Source organism: Dromiciops gliroides, chromosome 1 (assembly GCF_019393635.1).
Source record: "Dromiciops gliroides isolate mDroGli1 chromosome 1, mDroGli1.pri, whole genome shotgun sequence".
Classification (NCBI taxonomy): domain Eukaryota; kingdom Metazoa; phylum Chordata; class Mammalia; order Microbiotheria; family Microbiotheriidae; genus Dromiciops; species Dromiciops gliroides.
Window position 1 is genome coordinate 327,627,116 of NC_057861.1, and position 19,535 is coordinate 327,646,650.

At 36.3% G+C, this 19,535-nt stretch overlaps 1 pseudogene; it reads right to left on the reverse strand.

Moving 5' to 3' along the window:
* Positions 1-2,754: 2,754 nt before the first annotated feature.
* The window catches only part of LOC122748828, a 51,408-nt pseudogene continuing 34,627 nt past the window's right edge, over positions 2,755-19,535 (reverse strand).

Here is a 19,535-nt window from a genome sequence, read left to right on the forward strand (position 1 = left end):
AAGAGAAAGCCATAATATTTAGATTTTTCATGTTGATCCAGTTGACCTATTTCCTCCATGTTCTAGAATTTGTGCACAGCTTCATTCTTCTGGTCTTTTAGCCACTTCAGGCAAAGAGGAGCAAATATGAAATGCAGAAGATGAACATTTTCATGGATATAATAAAATTTTGTCTGAGTATATCCAAATCAATGTACCAAATCAATGACATTTTTTTCTGATTCTTTTGAGTTACTTTACTATCAGCTTTCTAAGGTACCTGGATGTTGAACAATAGAGCCTGAGTCAATGTCAATAAACAAGAAACAGGCCTGTAAGACATTGAACAAATCAATCATTCAGCAACTATTTGTGGAATCCCTATAGGTGTGGTAATGTGTGATAGCAACAAAGACATTGTCATTGTCAGATATTTGGGATCCCAATCCAAGCTCCAATGTTTTCTCCTGCTAGGCCTCAGATTGTTGGTATTGATAAAGTACTTTTGTGTGTTGTTGTTCATACCTGAAAACAGTATATAATTATGAGGTATTATTAATATTATGTGCATAAGCAATTATATGGGGATATAAAAGTCAAATATTTTTATCTTTTCTCAAGGAACTTCCAAAATAGTTGGCAAGAAGAGATATACATTAATAAAAATATAAAATGATTGTACAAGATGAAAACAATGCTGTTTTTGTTTTAGATTTTAGCAATACCTCTTAAAAGTCTATGTTGCTCTTTTACCATGGTGGGTAGGTAATCCTATGTACTAAAAGGATCTACCAGTGGAGGCCAAGTTCTATCAGGTCCCACCAAAGCAATGTATCTCTGATCCAAGGACTAACATAGCCATTGTGTTGAGTCGCTCATCACTGCAAGGGATATCTACTAGTTGACAATAGTTTATGGATAAAGTGACTGAAGAAACCTGGTCACTAAAACATAGGGGTGGTAAGTTTTAATCTGTGATGGTAGAGGTAGTGCCTACACACACACACACACACACACACACACACACACACACACACACACATACACCCCATACATTTATTAATGCTATAAAGTAATGAAGTAAAAGATAAGAGGCAAAGAAGGCTGAAAATTAGTTAATATCTAATTTATACCCTTTAGAGAAATGATAAAAACACATTTAAATTACAAGGATTTGGGAAAAGGAACTCCATTATACCACTGGTAGTGTTGAGAATTCATACATTCAACTACAAAATAATTTGAAAAGATTCAAAGAAAGTGACTAAAATGTCCATAGTCCTAGCCTAAGAGATTCCCATCATTAGGAAAATGCTCTAAAATGTCAAATGCAGAAAGAAAACTTATGTAGACACCAATATATTCCTAGTAATGCTTTTCTAATTTTTTAGGAGCAAAGAATAGGAAGAAAGTATATGACCATTAATTGGAAAATAGCTAAACAAATTGATGTATTTGAAAGTAATAGACTATCACTACAATGTGCACAAGTCACTTCAGAAAATCATGGAACCACTTGGATGAATTGATGCAGTTTGAATGCAAGAGAACCAAAAAAAACCAAAACAAACAAACAAAAATCCACATACCAACTACAACTACAACAATGTAAATGGTAAAAGAAACAAAAAAAGTCACACCATATGATTATAATGACCAAAGAAGAAGTGAAAAAAATGAAATCTACCCTTTTTTCTGCAGAGATTGGAGAAAATGCATATATTACAGCAATCAGTTTAAGTTAATTTAGTTGTTTCTTTTTATATCTTTATTTTGTTATTATCACTTCCAAAGTAGTTTCATTTGGTAGGGGAAGGGGAATACAACTGACAAAAGATATAATTTATAATTTTAAGGGTAAATTGACAGATGAATCATATAGTCATATAAACATAAACGATAACTAGTACAGGGCAATTGGACCTTGGTCACGGACACCAATATTTAAAGAACACAGCAATTTAAAATAGAAATTTAAAATTGCATGTTTCCATTTTGATAGCACTTTCACTCAGTAAAATGTTTTGGTTTTTTGTGTTTTTTTTTAAAGGTCCCCCCAAAACATGTATTTTTACTCCAACTGTTCTGCAATCACAGCAGTGAGAGAGAAGCTGGGAAGGGGCTGGAGGTCCAAGCTCACAGCTTGAGTGGGGCCTACCAGAGCTGGTCCCCTTCCCAATCCCCCAGTGCTTTGGGGACCACCTGCTGCCCCAGGGCCCAAACCTACAATTCAGCCTCCCAGGAGGTGGCCGCCCGACCCGGAACTCAGGCTAGGCAACCCCCAGTTCTCCATCTGCTCAGGCCTGGGAGGCAGGGGACCACAACAGAAGTGCTTCAACTGTGAGGTGAAGCTTCATCTTCAGGAGTGAAGTGAGGCCCAGGACGCTGACCCTGGGGGAGGTGGTTTCTCTCCCAAGGACTAACTCAAGACAGTGCTCCTTCTGCTTTCAGCATGGCTCCCCAATGGCCAGAGGACAGACATAAATGCTCAGGTCCTTGTTTACCTGGGAGTGTGGGGACTGGGGGTCAGGGGAGGAAGCCTTCATCATGGAAGACTCAGACAAGACCAGAGTGGTGGGTGATGAGGACAGGGGCCTCCAGTGGCCCTATGAAGTGGTGGGTGGGCATCTTTAGGGCTTGAGGGGACAAGTGGTTTCTCTGGACCTTTCCCTCTACATTCTTCTGAATGAAGCCCCCACCTCTACCCAAACCCCCTCCGCCCCACCCCACCCCCAGCGGAGAGGCGAGGGAGAGCTTGAGCCAGGAAATAGGTGGTCAGCAGCCCTTGGTGAAGTCCACGCGGTTGTTGACTGGGTCAAATGTGGTGCAGTACTGCCCAATGAAGATATCACCCAGTATCCAGAGAGGCTCCGTGGATGGGGGGATGTGCATACCTATGATGCTGCTCAGGCATACAGTCTGGCCAGCCTGACTCACATTAAGGATGTACTGCTTGCCTGTGAGCTCAAAAGCCTTGTTCTCCGGAACAAAGGAGACAGATGGGAGGCTGGTCACCTTCTCACAGGGGAACATGTACTTCCCCTGTATCAGCATCACAGCCCCCAGAGCTTTGTGCAGGCTCTTGATCTCTTCTTTGGGGCTGGTGATGAGGGAGGTGCCTCACAGCCATCCTTGCACAGGGTTAGGTCACTTTTCACCTTCACCATCTCCATGTGGACCTGACATTAGGCCTGGTGGGTGATGTTGAGGTAGGTGAAGTCACCCTTATAGGACTTGCTGTACCTGCCTCTGAACATCAGCTCTCCTCCAGGCTGGGTTGTAGGGTCCCTGTTCAGGTAGAAGGAGACCACATTCTTCTCCGCCAGCTTCTGATTCATGAGGTTGTCAAAGACCTGTACAACAGGAGGCCACCATGATGCTGGAGAAGGCCATGCCCAGGATGCTGTCAGACTTCGTGGTGATGAAGGTGACACCCCACTGCTTTTAGGCTTTCCCAAAGATCTGCTTCTTCACCATCAGACTTTCCTGAACCTTAGTCCTCTGTCTCTCAGGAAAATGTATAGAAAAATGAGGTTAATACATAATTCTCTAAATTAATTGGTTAATATTAAAACTCCCACATCACTACCTCTTTTTCACCTCCTTGCAGGCACATATCAAGTAAGCACCTCTCCTCAATCCAATTTCCCTAGGATGTGTTCACCCTCACATCACTGCCCTCAATGATAATGTTGTGTTCTTGTGTCCCACGACCCATATAGGGGTTCTTATTCCAAGGTTTCTCCCTTTACCCAGCAGAAATCTTAGGGTTTCTCTAGTGCCCTAGTATTACAGGATCTCTCACATCTTCTATCATGCCCCAATTTGTCCCATCTCCTCATATTATTTTTTTATCAAACTATAAAGTCAACTTTTGGGCACATTTTGCACTACTTGCCCTAGGAACTAAAATTGCTAGTTGGGAGTTTTTCAATAAGTGCTATGAGTCGCAATAAGTTTTTCTGAAGTGTCTTTACAAATTATGTCAGAATATATTAAAGAAGGAAGGAAATGACAAGGATCTTGCTCATAATTTATCCAAATATCTAATCCTTAGACTGGAATTCCACTATCATTTAAATGAAAATGAGTATGTTTTCTACTCCAAGATTTGGAGCTCCACAGGAGTCCAATGGATTTGTGTTGATAATGAAATAATGCTAATACAATGTATATATTACTATAATGATGCTTTGAGGTATTATTAGCAACATTAATATCAAGTATTCATCAGTGGCCTCTGTTGAAATAATGCCCTAGGCTTTGCCCAGGACATTTGCATGAGATCGAATTCCTGCCTATCTTGTTCTCACTTCATTTCTTGAGACTCTATGAAAATCAGAGCCATGCTGTAATTTCTGCTGTGGTTGGAAACTCTAAAGTAGCATATTGAATGTAGATGCAAATTGAGTCTGCCACTGAAATTCTTCTGCTTACCCATTCACTGCAGACAGGATTTCTCTTGAGCGTGCATTACAGCGCTAAAAATGGGAAGTGTAAATTTAGACCTGCTGTACTGTTGTCTGTGATCATTATAAATAAGAACACCAGAAACCCTGGAAATCAGAATAAAAAGTCCCCACTGGGCCCATTATCCCTGCTCCTTTTGTTTGCCTCTTCTCCAATTCCCCATTATTCGCTCACCTGCGATTACATATCATAGCTCTTCCCAACCCTTAGCTGACCTCTCCAGTTAGAGAGTAGATAAGGTAAACTGCCAAAAGACAAACTAAATATGTAGATTTTTTCTTTAACACAGAGAGAGTTTTATCTCTAAAAACCAGTCAGCTGTGAAAGGCCCAGAGTAATGATGGGTTCCAGACCACTCCACAGAGGTCAGGTATTGGATCTGGTCTGCCTCCTATCTTTTCTTCAGTGAAAGTTATTGCTTCTCTTCCCTAGATATTTCTCTTAACCATGATAATGAGGTTGCATTAATTTTATTCCAAGATCAACTAGGGAAAGGACATGCGGTGTTAGGTTTTGGCACTGGACTCTTCTTCATATTCATCCGCATGCATTAACCTTCATCTTATTTGTGGAGTTATTTGGCTCTTGGTGAGTCATGAATAATTTCATTACACATTAAGAATTTACCCACATTGTATCTTTGTGCATTTTTGCTAATATTTACAGTTTGTAAATGGTGAATAAATATGTAATAGGTGGGGCAGGGTTTCTAAGGTTTTAATAATGGTTAAGCCTGTCATGTACTATCACCTTTGTGGGCTTATATAATATTCAGCTCTTCAATTCAGCATCAGAGCTCTTATCATATGTTGATGGGAAAATAACAACCATGTTGGGGCTATCCAGTCACTAATAATTTCTATTTTGATTTGATTAGCATATAAATGTTCTTGGATTTATGCAGAGTCGGGGGAAAATATATATTAAAAGTTCTTTTCAGTGTTTTCTCCAGTCTCTTTTTTAAATAGGGAAGGGGGAGAAGAAAAAGGGAGAGAGGGAGGGCAGGGGAGATAGAAACAGAGACAGAGAGAGAAAAAGAGAAAGGAGGGAATGAGTGGTAGGGGAGGAGATAGAAGAAGAGAGTCAAAACATGGGGAAATTTTTCACTTAATTCAGTTGTCATAGGTTATGTGCAAATACTGTTAATTAGGGAAGTGGGTGGTATAGTCCTTCTCAGTGTCTGCTGAAAGGGTTTTCAGTACATTTATAAAAACTGGTAAGGTGACCTAGATTCTGAGCACCTATACCTAAATTCTGATCAGACTAGGCACCCTCCCTCATTTATTAGATCAAATTAAGCAGAAGTTATTCCTGGAGCTGTCTAGACACTGAGAACTAAATCAAGAAGTGTTATAAAACAGAGTTCTCTTTTCTACACTATACCAAACTGAAAACATCAGTTTTGTAGTCTTGTAACCTTGTTCATAATCATTTATAATTCCTGGGCCTGTTTCTTTCTTTTTTTAAAAAGGACTTTGCACTACATGGACTCTGAATTTCCCTTCAGCACTAAAGATCTTAAAACAACTCCTGAAAAATACATGTTTGTGTTTTTGTAATTTATTTGTTATAGTAATAATAACACAGGCTCTGAAAAAAAATATTGTATATGGTAGAATGACAGAATGGAATGTCCATGCTTGATAGTGGTAGGAAATTGGGTTTTAAAAGTAGGTGAGACCATATCCCATAGGATCTTGATTTCCAGAAAAAAGTTGGACTTTATCATGAAGGGAGCAGCTAAGAAATGCAATGAATAGCACTGGGTCTGGAGTCAGGAAATCTTGAGTTCAAATTTGACTCCAGACAATTATTGACTATGTGACCTGGAGCAAATCACTTATAACAGTACCTAGCTCTTGGACTTGTGACAATAAAATGAGATAATAATTTTCAAACACTAAGCATGGTGCCTGGCACATAGTAAGTACTATAAAAATGCTAGCTATTTTATTGTTATGATTATGATTGTGATTATTTGCTAATCTTCTTATTAAATTTTGAATAGTTATAATTTGTGTTACAAAATATTCTGAGTTTCTCCTTTATTGCTCTGTATACATCTTGTTTATATGTGTGTTTTGTCTTTTGATCCTCTAAATTCTAAGAAGGAGACAACTGAATCATTATGCTCAGAAATGGAATGGACCCATTCAACAATAACAGTTTATAAAGCATGCTAAGCGTAGCATACTGAAGCAAATTCATAAATAGCTAAACTATAAATAATTTTCAGAGCTTGTCTATAGTCACCACCATCTTAGTTAAGTCTTGATGGCAATTTAAAGTTTTCAAATTCTCTCTCTATCTTTATCTCTTTCTATCTACCTATCTGTCTACCTACCTATCAATCATCTATTTATCATCCACTCTTATTATTTAGCAATACAATAGAACGTATAGACAGAAAAATATAATGCCACATATAAAAAATGCATAAAAGAAATACAAAATACCATGAGATCAGAGGAGAGATAAGATTTCTCAAGTGGAGGAAATAATAATGATAGCTGACATTTATATAGCAATGTAAGGTTGACAAAGTGTTGTATTTACTATTTGTCTTATTTGATCCTATCAGCAACTCTGACACAGGTATTATTGCTCCCTTTCAAAAAGCTGGAGGTGGTAAAGATAGAATTAAAATCCAATTTTATTTACTGTAATCCAATGTTCCTAGTGTAAACATTTTGAAACTAACAGAATTTTCTAATTGGATGGTAAGTAACCAACATATTTTAAACTATCTAAGGTAATGACCTTGTCCTATGTGTATGCATCCCTTTGTGTAGAGGAGATTCCTGTACAGTAATGGATTGGATTAATCCATGTCATATGGAATGAAATATGAATTTGTAAATCTCTCTCCTCTCTCTCTTCTTTCTCTCTTCTTTCTCTCTCTCATTTCATTGTTCATCTATTTTGCTTATTTATTTTGGATTTCATATCTTTATAGGATCTATGATCTTATTTGCCTTAAGAACATGCTTTAATCAACTAAACTTACTATGCCAGCCTCCCTTATATTTTTTTGCTTCTTTTTAAAAGAACAAGTAGAAATATGGAACAGTGTGTGTAGGCCTCCATCAGTCCCGGACAACCATGGATCAGCGCCTTGAAGAGCCACAGGCCACAGTGTGGCTGTGCAGTCAGATATGGGAGCTGCAGCTCATGAGTGACTTATAACCAGTAACTGCCGAATTCCGTGTTGTATCTACCCCATGAGGAATAGCTGGAGTGTCCTCTCCAGGATGCTGGCCTGGGTGGATCAATATGGAAAACAAGCTGTTGCCCATGCAGCAGGTTTTCCCTCTCCGCAACACTGGTGGATCCAAAGGAGAGGCAGGGCCAATATAGTTTGGAACCAGTGCCACTGCAGGAGTTGCCAGAGGGATGTGATATCCAACATCCAACTGCCTAAGGGACTCCGAATCCTGATTTTTCTTTGGGTTAACTCCAGAAGCCTTTCCCATATATGGGTATAGCTGCAAGGCAGCAGAGGTTTAAAATCAGGGTTCCTTCCCCTAGGTGGGTTGCCTGCCAAGGCTAACGAGCCCCACCTGACTGAAGCAACTGGTTTTTAAGGTGCCAGTGACTCGCCTTCGCCCCTTCTCTTGTTAGTGGAAACAGTTCTGCCAAGAGAAGGCCAGTAGTTGGGCTTCGGTTGTCAGAGGCTATTTTAGATGCAGGCTATTGGAGCATTTTATAGAGAGTGGGAGCTTATCCCCACTCCCACCCCTGCATGACAAACCTTTGCAACCTGAACAGTGGAACTGGCTTTCCAGATCAGTGGGCATGAAGTATATAGCACTGGGGATATTCAGCAGAGTCAGGATCATCATCTGTCAAGGATTCCCCAATTTGGTGGGTAGTTCATATACATAACTACTTAAAACCTATTCTAAGATCTAGAATCCCTTGGTCATTTTCTCTGTGGCCTCCAAAGAGGAATGCAAATACTACAGGGAAAACAGAATAGCCTCTTTTTTTATTAAGTTCCTCATATACTGTCTTTCATAGGGCAATCCTTTATAGAATTCTGCTTGAGACATGAGAAAGCTAAGCATTCCAACTCTGTGAACAACTTGTTGTTGTTTTATCTATGCCTCATAAAAAATCTACCAAAGACAATGAGAAGAGGACACTATTTACAGGTAAGCTGGTAATAATATAGATATTCAAATCTAATAATTCATTGGGGAAAAAATTCCTCTTGCCTGCCCAATGTCTGTTGTTATTTTAAAAAAGCAAATACAGATGGATCTTCATACACCCACAACCTACAAGGGTGTGAAAATTATGACAACCTCCATTTGCTTTGAAGAACAGAAAAGCAGGAATTTTCTTAGGCTGCTAATTGTACATCAATTTGACAAGAACATAAGTTCCTAGATTTGGTGTTAAGACCACAGAATAACAGACTGGGAATCACAGCTTGTAAATTTGGGATGGCAAGCAAAACTTTCAGCACAGGAGAGCAGTGGGTCCCAGGGTCAGTAAAACTGCTACTCCCATCCTTCTGGAATCCCTCAGGTCAATCTATTGCAATTAATCAACAGGTTTTTATTGGTTGTCCTTACATATATACAGCCTTGAGAAATCAAGATATGGGAATCATAGAAGTTATATTGTTACATTCTGTCTTGCCATATATAGCTATATAAAATAGACATACTTTTGCAAAATTTTTCATGATACCCACATTCATTTATGTGATTCCATAAGGGTTCATAACCAAGTTTTTAAGAAACTTTGCCCTAGACAAATAATGTTATCCAAAAAATAGATACAAGTTTGATAAAAACAATCTAAGAGAAGTATTGTGAAAGATAGAGGGGTGGGGTAAGAGTATTTTCACTCCCCTCCATACACAAACACACACACACACACACTCCAAGGAGTATAACTGTAACTAAAGATGTTTTTGTGCTTGATGTAAATTGTTTATCATGTTTCCCTTTCCTCACAATAAGAATTGTTCATCTCAACTATAGTTATAATAAAAGATGTGGTGGCCTATTTCCTAGAGGCAAAACTCCAATAGTAACAACACTACCATGACAAGATTGATCCCCTAACACGGGACTTGGCAAGTGGCAGACTAGGTGGTAGTATAAGAAGACAGAACCCAGGAGAGGAGTACCATAGTAATAGCACTGTGGTCTGTAGCTTAGTGCCAGAAGGGAGAGTAGATGTCTCTGGTCAGAGGATTTCTCAGAGAAAGAATCTTCACTACACAGATAAAAGTGCTTTAGGAAAAAGCCCCAATCAGCCTATACTAGTGATGGTTCAGCCATGGTTCAGTGATGTTTGTGAAAATTTAACCAATGAGTTTGTTGACCTGTTTCTCCATATATAGAGACAGTGTTGTACACTGGATTCATTTTCCATTTTCCATTTGCTACCTCTTTGACCATGGGTAGGTAATTTCTCTCTGGATACACATACACACATACACACATATGTACACACACATGTCAAATGAGGGAAGTTAGACAAGATGACCTCAAAAAAATCATTTACATTCTATGATTCTGATAATATATTCAGGGACTACCTAACACAATGGGGGCAGCTTGGTGGAACAGTATATAGAGTGTCAGATATCAAATCAGGAAGACACATCTTCCTGAGTTTAAATCTGATTTCAGACACTTTCTAGTTGTGTGACCCTGGGCAAGTCCCTTAACCTTGTTTGCCTCAGTTTCCTTATCTTTGAAATGACCTAGAGAAGGAAATGACAAACCACTCCAATATCTTTACCAAGAAACCCTAATTGGGGTCACAGAGTATCAGACATGATTAAAAATTACTGAAATCAATCTATTTCTAGTCCAGTATTACCTGTCTCTGAGAAGAGCAGAGTGGCCTATAGGACTGAACTTCCTACTTCCTCTCCTGATAGGAATGAAAGTTTCCCTTTGAGAAGGGTAATAGGAAAGAAGCAAGAGATGTCTATTATGGGTCCCTTTGAGACTTGGGAGGACAGCCCTTCCCTCAGCTGGGCTCCCCCTTACTTGTGGGGATATTCCTCATACAAATAATCACTGACATGTACTTGGTTAGAGACAGGAGGAAGGAGAGATTTGAGGAAAGGAGACTACTAATTTCCTTCACCTCTATTCATCAGTTCTTATGTAGAAGCAAAAGAGTGGGGCTAATCAAAGGTTGGGGTCTGATTAGTGATAGACAGGGGCCAAATGATTTGAAAGTTAAGGATGATGTAGTGTTAAATTCATTTATCCAGGGTCAATTATAAGGAGAATGTAGCTAGGTAGGACAAGGGTGGTGGTTTAGGAATATAATGAATGATGGGGGGAATTGGAGATAATATTAAGAATAAAGAATAAGTTTAGAAGTAGCAAGGCATAGGGCACAATGAGAAAATTAAAGATTATGATAATTTAAAGGCATGATGCATCCTCATTGTGAAAAAAATGATTTACATATATGAATCAGTTCCTTTTTGATTATTTCTAAATTTGAATCAATTCTCCAAGCTTAGTTATCCTTGATTGAACTAATAAAAAACAAACAAACAAAAAACATGGAGTCCCTAAACCCAAACCTAAGGACCAAGTCTTGGGCCTGGCATCATCCTCACAATATACCTACAGATCCATGTTTTGAACAGATAGAAAGCTGCTACCCATCAGTAGTTTACCCACTATGCCTCAAATATTTTACTTCATTCAGGCCAGCCTTTTTAAAGTTCTTTCTGAACCCCATTCCTAATTCTACCTCAACACTATTTCTCATGTTATTCCTCATTCTTGTTCTCCCTACTATTCACCTTTACCATAACTCCTCCTCTTTGAGTATTCACAAGTTCTACAAAATAGATGAAAACTATCCTATTTTCCCAAGACTGTTAGACATGTCTCCTTTTAAACCTCCTGTGACACTCAGGGTTTTGCCACACTTGAGAATCACTGGATTATAGAATTAGTCCTGGACAGAAACTTGGGAATGTTCTTGTTCACATTTGATGATCTAGGTATTGTACTATTCTCCAGTTGTTTTGTCTGTTAGTCTTCTCTTCCTCACATTATTATAAGCTTCTTGAGAGCAGACTAGTTTATTTTCTGACATTTTCCTTGTATCTCCCACAGTGTCTAATTGAGCACCTTGTGTCATGGGAAGCACTCAGCAGAGACTGCTTGACGAAGTAGTTGATCCTACTTCTACTTTCTAATGACTTGGGACTGAGAGGCCAGGCTGAGACTTTGGTAGGGAATAAACTCTACAGGTAAATCTCAGAGTCCACGATGGTACTTTTGTGTCTATCAAAGCAATTTGTTCCCTAGTTCTAACACTTATCCATCACAATTAGACTTTCCTTTTGTGTACAAAGCTTGTGATCCCAGCTCCTTGAGTTGTTTCAAATCCACACAGCAAATATTGAACTCTGTGCACAGTTTGCTATTAGGAACTGAAATGGTTATTCTTGTTTCTGTTCACATATTGATATGGCAGCATATATTGATTTGTATGCTCTGCTTATCACAATCAATGACATTAATCCTTATTAATACTAATGCGGCTTACCATAAGTCTAATTAAGATTCACCAGGATAAAAATGAGATTGGGACAATTCTTATTTTGGCCCAAACCAGATTGTCCATTCCCATTTGTCGGTCATTTCCATACTTACCTTTCGGAACTGTGGCTTTTCATTAACCTTGCATAATAATGTAGCTGTGTGATAGAACAGTACCTAAGAAATCAGATAACATTTTAAAAGTTGCATTTGTTAAAAATAGAGAAAAATGAGCATGTATAATAAGTCAAATAATATTATTAATGATATTAATAATGATGATTAAAATAATGCATTTGTATTTTATGTACTTCACATCAATGGATCACAAACTACAACCGTGCTGGCTCTAATTCTAATGGGACTAGTGCTAAATCATCTCCATTTGAACTTTTATATAAAGTCAAATGACATATTGTGATATCATGCTGAATAAATAGATGACAGACCTGGAAATTAATAACAAGGTAAAGTTTACATGAGAACACTATGCCAGATATTTGTTTTTATGTATCAAACCTTACTCACAATGTAAACTATGTATTTCTGTAGAAGCAGCCCAAGAATTTGAGTTCCTAAAATGAGTTCCCTTAGTATAAATCAAAAAAGTTACAGTCTTAGGAGAAACTTTTATGGACAACCAAATGTACCTCTCTGCTTTGGGTATAATCCTATTTAGAATGCTTCCAGAAAAGTGAGTGTTTCTATATAGGGGTGCAGAGCTTTCTAGAGGAAGAAACAGACCTCTCAAAGAACCAAGGGACAGAAGAAAAATCCCACTTAACTGTGGATCAGGTCCCTATGCACTTGATTCATACTCAATAAAGTCAGTGAAACTGCTTTGTATCATGCCTGTAAAAAATGGGATTCTCTTGAGAGGTCTTGACTTCAGGAGATTGTCAATCAAGATATAAGAGGCAAGAAATAGAAGCAAGTTTGAAAAAACCACTGGACTGGGTACCAAACTTTCTGTGGTTCATTCAAACTGCATCTATCTAGCCTCCCCCGAACCATTAGTCATTCTTAGAGAGGCTGCTTGCTTTAAAAGATGAATGAGAGATAAATGTTCTAGATATTAATCCTCCACTGACCTCAGGACCATTCAGCAGCACGTTAACCAAAGTTTCTCCAATATTTTATTGTTAAAACAATGTATTTATATCATTCCTGTAATAAAGTAGGTGATCAGCCTTTTGATAAAAGGAAATAAAATTAGTGTTGTGAGAAGTGCATAATTTTCTGACTTTACAAAATTGTCTGTGATTCCCAGAACTCTAGAAAACATTATTACATGTTGAATAGTCAAAATCCTCAGCCTATAGTTTGAAGAATCCACTGTCATCTATGAAAACTAAAGCAAGATCTAGTCATATCTTGAATTTTACATTCCATACCATCATCCTTGATTTTTCATAGACTGAAAAGCTCAGCTGAGCAAGCTCAGAAATTATCTCTATACATTCTTTCTGTCACAAAGTTATTAAGGACTGCTAAGTGCTCCCTTATCTCTTCATTTATTCTGAATTTCCATTTCTAAGAAATAATTTTATTTTATATTTATTATTTTGAAAATGATTCTGCTTGATATAAAAAAAGGAAAGAAAACAAGAGTCGAGGAATTAATCATTATTTTTCTTCATAATGTATTTTTATCTTATCTATCCAAAGAAATTGCTAGATTCTGTGATCTCTTCTTTGGTCATCCCCTTACTCTCAAAATAGCTTCAAATAAATTTTGCTATGTTTATCATTCATCATATGCCTTAACTCATTATGGATTTTATTGTTCATGACATTATTTTTATGACTGGATCATAATTATTTTAAAAATTATTTTATTTATCATTACTTGTTTTATCTTTTTAAAAAAATCAAGTTTTGGGATTGATATGTTCCATGTTCTTCTAAGTCAGTACACTGCTTCCCATTTTCTATGTCATCAGAATAATTTGTGTTGGATTGTCAAAATATAGTTGCATTTCTATGGTCTAGCTGAATCCTTAGGAATTATGTTTCTATCCTACTGACATGGAAATTGTTTTCAAGGATTACTAAGAGACTATAGCCATTGAGTTCTCTGTTGTCATTAACTGCAGAACCCAAGTGTTGCAGAAAGGAGAATTGGTGAAATGCAATGCTAGTAAAAATGCATCATTTTGGCAGCAGCTAGGTGGCGCAGTGGATAAAGAACTAGTCCTGGATTCAAGAGTATTTGAGTTCAAATCCGGCCTCAGACACTTGACACCAGCTCTGTTACCCTGAGCAAGTCACTTAACCTTCATTGCCCTGACCCCCCCCCAAAAAAAATGCATCAGCTTCCTAGAGTACTAAATTGCACAAGATCTTTTTCTTTTTTTAGTATTTTGTATCTATTTAATCTAGAGCCAAAGAAATAAAAGAAAGGGTGAGAGAAGATAGACAGGAGAGATATAGAGAAAAGCATGTGAATCTAGTCTTTGCTGAGCTTGAGGCATTAACCTAACAACATTAGCCCTGAAAGTCCATGGGATTTGCATCCAGCTTTCTGCCTGGCCCTGAGCTTTAATGCTGTGTTTTGTTATCATTGGCACAAGAGAAATGAAGCAACATTCTTCAATAGGGAGCCATAGCTTTAGAACACAATACTAGGTGATTTCAAACATAAACTGCAAACACATGGACTTTTGCCTCTCACCAGGTCATTGGAGACAGTATACCATTTGGACTGATCACTTACTTATTAGTTCTAATGACCAGAAAATAAAAATGTAGGAATCTCCTTTGGAAAATGAACGTCCATTTTCCTTCAATTCTAGGAAATCCCATTGTTGTTATCTTAATCCCTTCAAAATTTCCCTCATTATTATGTCAATATTTCTATACTTGAGAAGAAAAGACACAACTGCATTGGATAGTAAACATTTTTACCTCAACATAGTACTCTTACACTATTCACAGGATCCATAGGATCATAGATTTATAGTTGAAAGTTACTTTAGAGTTTGCTGAAAACAGCATATCCAACTTTATAATTTCATGAATGAAGAACTGAGACCCAAAGAAATTAAATCACTTGTCCAAGGTCACAAATGTCAAAAGTAGCAGATCTTTTCTGAATTCAATACAATTACTGTTTAATACATTATATACAATTATTCAATAAAAGAATTCAATACAAAGTCCTTTGATTCTAAGGCAAGCTCCTTTTCCTTTGTACCATGTTTAAAATCTCCTTAAATTAAAACCTCATTTGTAAACTCATTTAAAAAATACAAATAATGTAAAATGATCCCTTTCAAAGGGTGGGGGGGGTAGTGGAAATAAAAAAATCAAATGACCTAAAATGATTTCTAAAAGTCATATAATCAGTTCTTCACCATTATCATGAGATAGTTGTTTTTTATATATAAAAAATGATGCAGTTGACAACTACTCAGTAGCTATCTATTGGCCATTATTATTTTTTGGTTTTGTTTTTTTTGTTTGTTTTTGTTTTTGTTTTTTTTGTGGGGCAATGGGGGTTAAGTGACTTGCCCAGGGTCACACAGCTAGTAAGTGTCAAGTGTCTGAGGCCGGATTTGAACTCAGGTCCTCCTGAATCCAGGGCCTGTGCTTTATCCACTGCGCCACCTAGCTTCCCCTTATTGGCCATTATTATTACAATAATTTCATCCACAATTGATAGCGCTGTGATCATATAAAATATTCCCTCCAAAAGAGGACCTCTAAGTCCTCACTGACATTGATCATTAAGTATATTTTGAACACATTTTAAAATCAACCTAGACCTCATCTAATTTTGAACCAAAGTTTTTAGTCCAAAAGTGAGTATATTACACTTTCTGATTTCTTTCCTTCACAGTGAAAATAAAACTGGGCAAAACAAAAGATAGTGGTGGTATAAACTGCTAGGGCAAAAACATTATATTTCTAGCAATGTAGTATATGATTTCATTAATAAATTTTCTTTGCAGGGACAACTAGGTGGCACAGTCGATAAAGCATCAGCCTTGGATTCCAGAGGACCTAAGTTCAAATCTGAATTCACATTTGACACTTACATGCTGTATGACCCTGGGCAAGTCACTTAACCCTCATTGACCCACAGAAAAAAAATGAAATATGTACATTTTCTTTGTTTTACTAATGAGGATTTTGGAATAATTTTATTTTTTAGTAAATAATTTTGTCTTGTGATGATGATCATTATCTGTGTAATCACTCAAAATGAATTACATAATATTTCATTTTAGATTTTTCAATAAAATGATATAGCATTCACAACTTAGAACATATCTATCTACTTTTAGAACATTTTAGAAAGAATTTTTTTTTCTTTGTTGCTTATCTTAATCAGCTAATGGTTTAGGAAGATTTTAATTTCAAAAACTTATTTTTAGATTTATCATAAAAAAACTTTTAATATCCAAGGTACTTTACTACATCTCCTCTGACATCCACTTTTTTCTTTTGAATTTGTTCTAGAGCTATTAATTTTTCAGTCATTTTAATTACATACTAAATTCTGGATTTTTTTCTATTTTGTTAATATAAGTTTACAGGTATATAGATTGTTCTTTGGGAATGATTTTATTTGTGTCTCATCTTTTTGTATTTCATTTTATTGGTATCACTATCTTTTAAATACATATTTGTTATTATTATGAATTTTTTCCTTTTGCCAACTCATTCATCAGGGTATCATTACTAGCATCCATTTTGGTCTGCCTTCTTATTTGTATTTACTTTATTCCTTTAAATTTTTATTGTGCAATTGTGTGTACATGATATCTTTTACATTCTATTGGTTGTTATGTTTCCTTTACGACCTGGTCCATGATAATTTTAAATCATGTGTATTTAATAAATAGCATTAGTTTGTATTTTTAGCATGAAAATTCCTGCAAGAATATTATATGATTAAAAGTCATAATCTTGAAATATTCAAAGTAAAACAGAAAGATGCATGATGGGTGGAGTTGTACCTCAACATTACAAACATTATATATTACATTGCAAATGAAAATTGCATAAGAATAATTGTCTAAAATATATAAAAAGAAAAATTGGGTCAAAATATTTTGTGTGTCAGCCATGTAATGAAATCTAGAAAAAATGAAGGGCAGAGTGTATGGTCCTGGTAACCATGAAATATAAAAAAGAGCAAAATGAAATTCTGCATTGGTATACATAAATGCCTTCCTTTCCCACCACAGTGGAAGATCCATGAGAGGAACAAAACTCTAAATTTTATAGAAAAAGAAAAGATTTATTGATGTTTCACAGGAAGATAGAAACACTGAATCATAGCGTATAACCTGAACTAGATAATTTTAGAATTTATTTTGTCTAATTACAATATGAACCTTAAGAAGTCATCCACCAGCCACTACTGAGAGATTTTCAGTGATGAGGAACTCACCAGCTATCAAAGACAACACATTCCATATTGGCCAGCCCTAATTATTAGAGTTTTCTTTTTTTCCCCTTAGATTGAATTTAAATATTCTTTTCTTTAGATACTTCACCTTCCTTTCTATTACTTTTCTCATTCTATTAATTCCACCATTCCTCCAGCCCTCTCTAATCAGAAGATCTCTGCCTGGGACCATCATTTCACAAAATACTCAGATCATTCATGCTTACTTCTCCCCAAAGTCCCAATGCTCTGAATGTTTCCACTTCTGCCCCATCCCCCCTGCCCCACCCAAATCCCTGTTCTGAGTTCTTCCCCCCCCCCATTAAAGAAAATCCTTGAGGGTAGGCACCATCTTTTGCTTGTATTTTATATTTGTATTCCCAATTTAGCATACTATGTCTAGAGCATGTTAAGTGCTTAATAAATTCTCATTCCCCCTCCCCACCTTCTTCTTTCTTATTGTTTCTATTCGTCTGTCTTTTCTGTTTCTTTGTCTCTCATCCTCCCTGTTTCCCTCTCTCTCTTACTATCTCTGTCCCTCTAAATCTCTATTCTGTCTCTTTCCCTGTTGCTCTATTTCTCTGTCTCTCTCAGTCTCTTACCTTCTGCCTATTCTATTCCTTTTGTTTCTGCCATATGGGGCCACGAAGAAACAATTTGAATCCCATAGACCACATAAAAATCCTATGAATACTAAAAGATAGCTATTGTCCCCAGTTTCAACTCTGTGCAGATTCTTTATATAATGTTATAATTTTTATTATATTGGTATGACCCACCCATGAGCATTATTTATCCCTTAAATTAATTTGATTTCTCTTTATATCTTTAATTTGATGTGGCAATGATACACATTTACATAAGTACTCTTAGTAGGTCAATTTCTAGTTATTTTATGTTTTCTACAGTTTTAAAAATGAAGTCTCTGTCTTTTATTCCTGAGGCTTTTTTTTTTTAGTAATATATAAAAATGCTGAAGATTTTTGTAAGGAAGCCAGGGAATATATTGTTTCAGCCTCAATATTTTCAGCATTTTGAACATAAATTATTTTTATATTTTATTGAGGGATTTTTCTACATATTTTGAAATTACATAGTTTTCAGAATATTTATCATTACAAAGGATCATTTATTATTGAAATATATTATTATAAAGTATCTTCACAATAGATGAAATAATTACATCTGAATATTGGTCCTATCTATAGGGGACTTTCCAGGGGTCCTAGAAAGCATTTATCTCTGTCTCTGATATGTTCCACCTGTGTGATGATGGGCAATTCACTTAACCCTGTGTCTTAGTGAAGCAATAATTTAAAAATAAGTTGCATGATTAAATTGAATTTCATATTAGGAATTCCATAAACCAGGTATAGAAGAAATAGGATTAATTTCACTAATTTTAGGTTCATAGCTTTATCATTAAAAGGAATCTTAAAAGTCTTCCCATCTAGTCAAAACTCTTCATAATAAAGATGAGGAAAATTAAGTTTGGCAACATTAAGAATTTTATCTGGTATCATTCAGCTAGTTATTGTCTGAGGTAGTATATGAACAGAGGCCATCCTTGCTGTTACATCCAGAATTCTCTTAAGTGTGTGACATTGTCTCATTGAACATGGGGTATACTCACTGTATCCTTGATATTAATTAGATTGTGAGTTTCTTGAGGGCATGGACTATGTTTTAACCTTTGTGTCCCCAAAACTTAACACAGTTCCTAGCAAGTGCTTAATAAATGCATGATGATTATGATGAAAATAAATCCAACTTTATTGTCATGAAAAATTAGGACATATTTTATACTCTTTGAAAGAAGTTAATAGAAACATTTTGCATCACTATGTATTTAGAATATTTAAATACTTTATTTTTTCTTTCTCTGATTTATATTCTGCTCGTTTGGGTGAAAAAAGGGGTTTTAGAGATTACTTTGCTTCTCTATTTTAAAAACAATTATGTAGCATAAATCTGTGTCTTTTCTTATTAAGTAATCTCTCCATCTCTGTCTCTCTCTTTTGCTAATGCTAGAAAAGAATATGATTGAGGGTGCACTCCATCTTCATCATCCCATCATCATTTGTAATGTCTTCATCTTTTGAAAAATGTTAATTCAGTTCTACCTTATACCCTTTTATCTTCTAGGA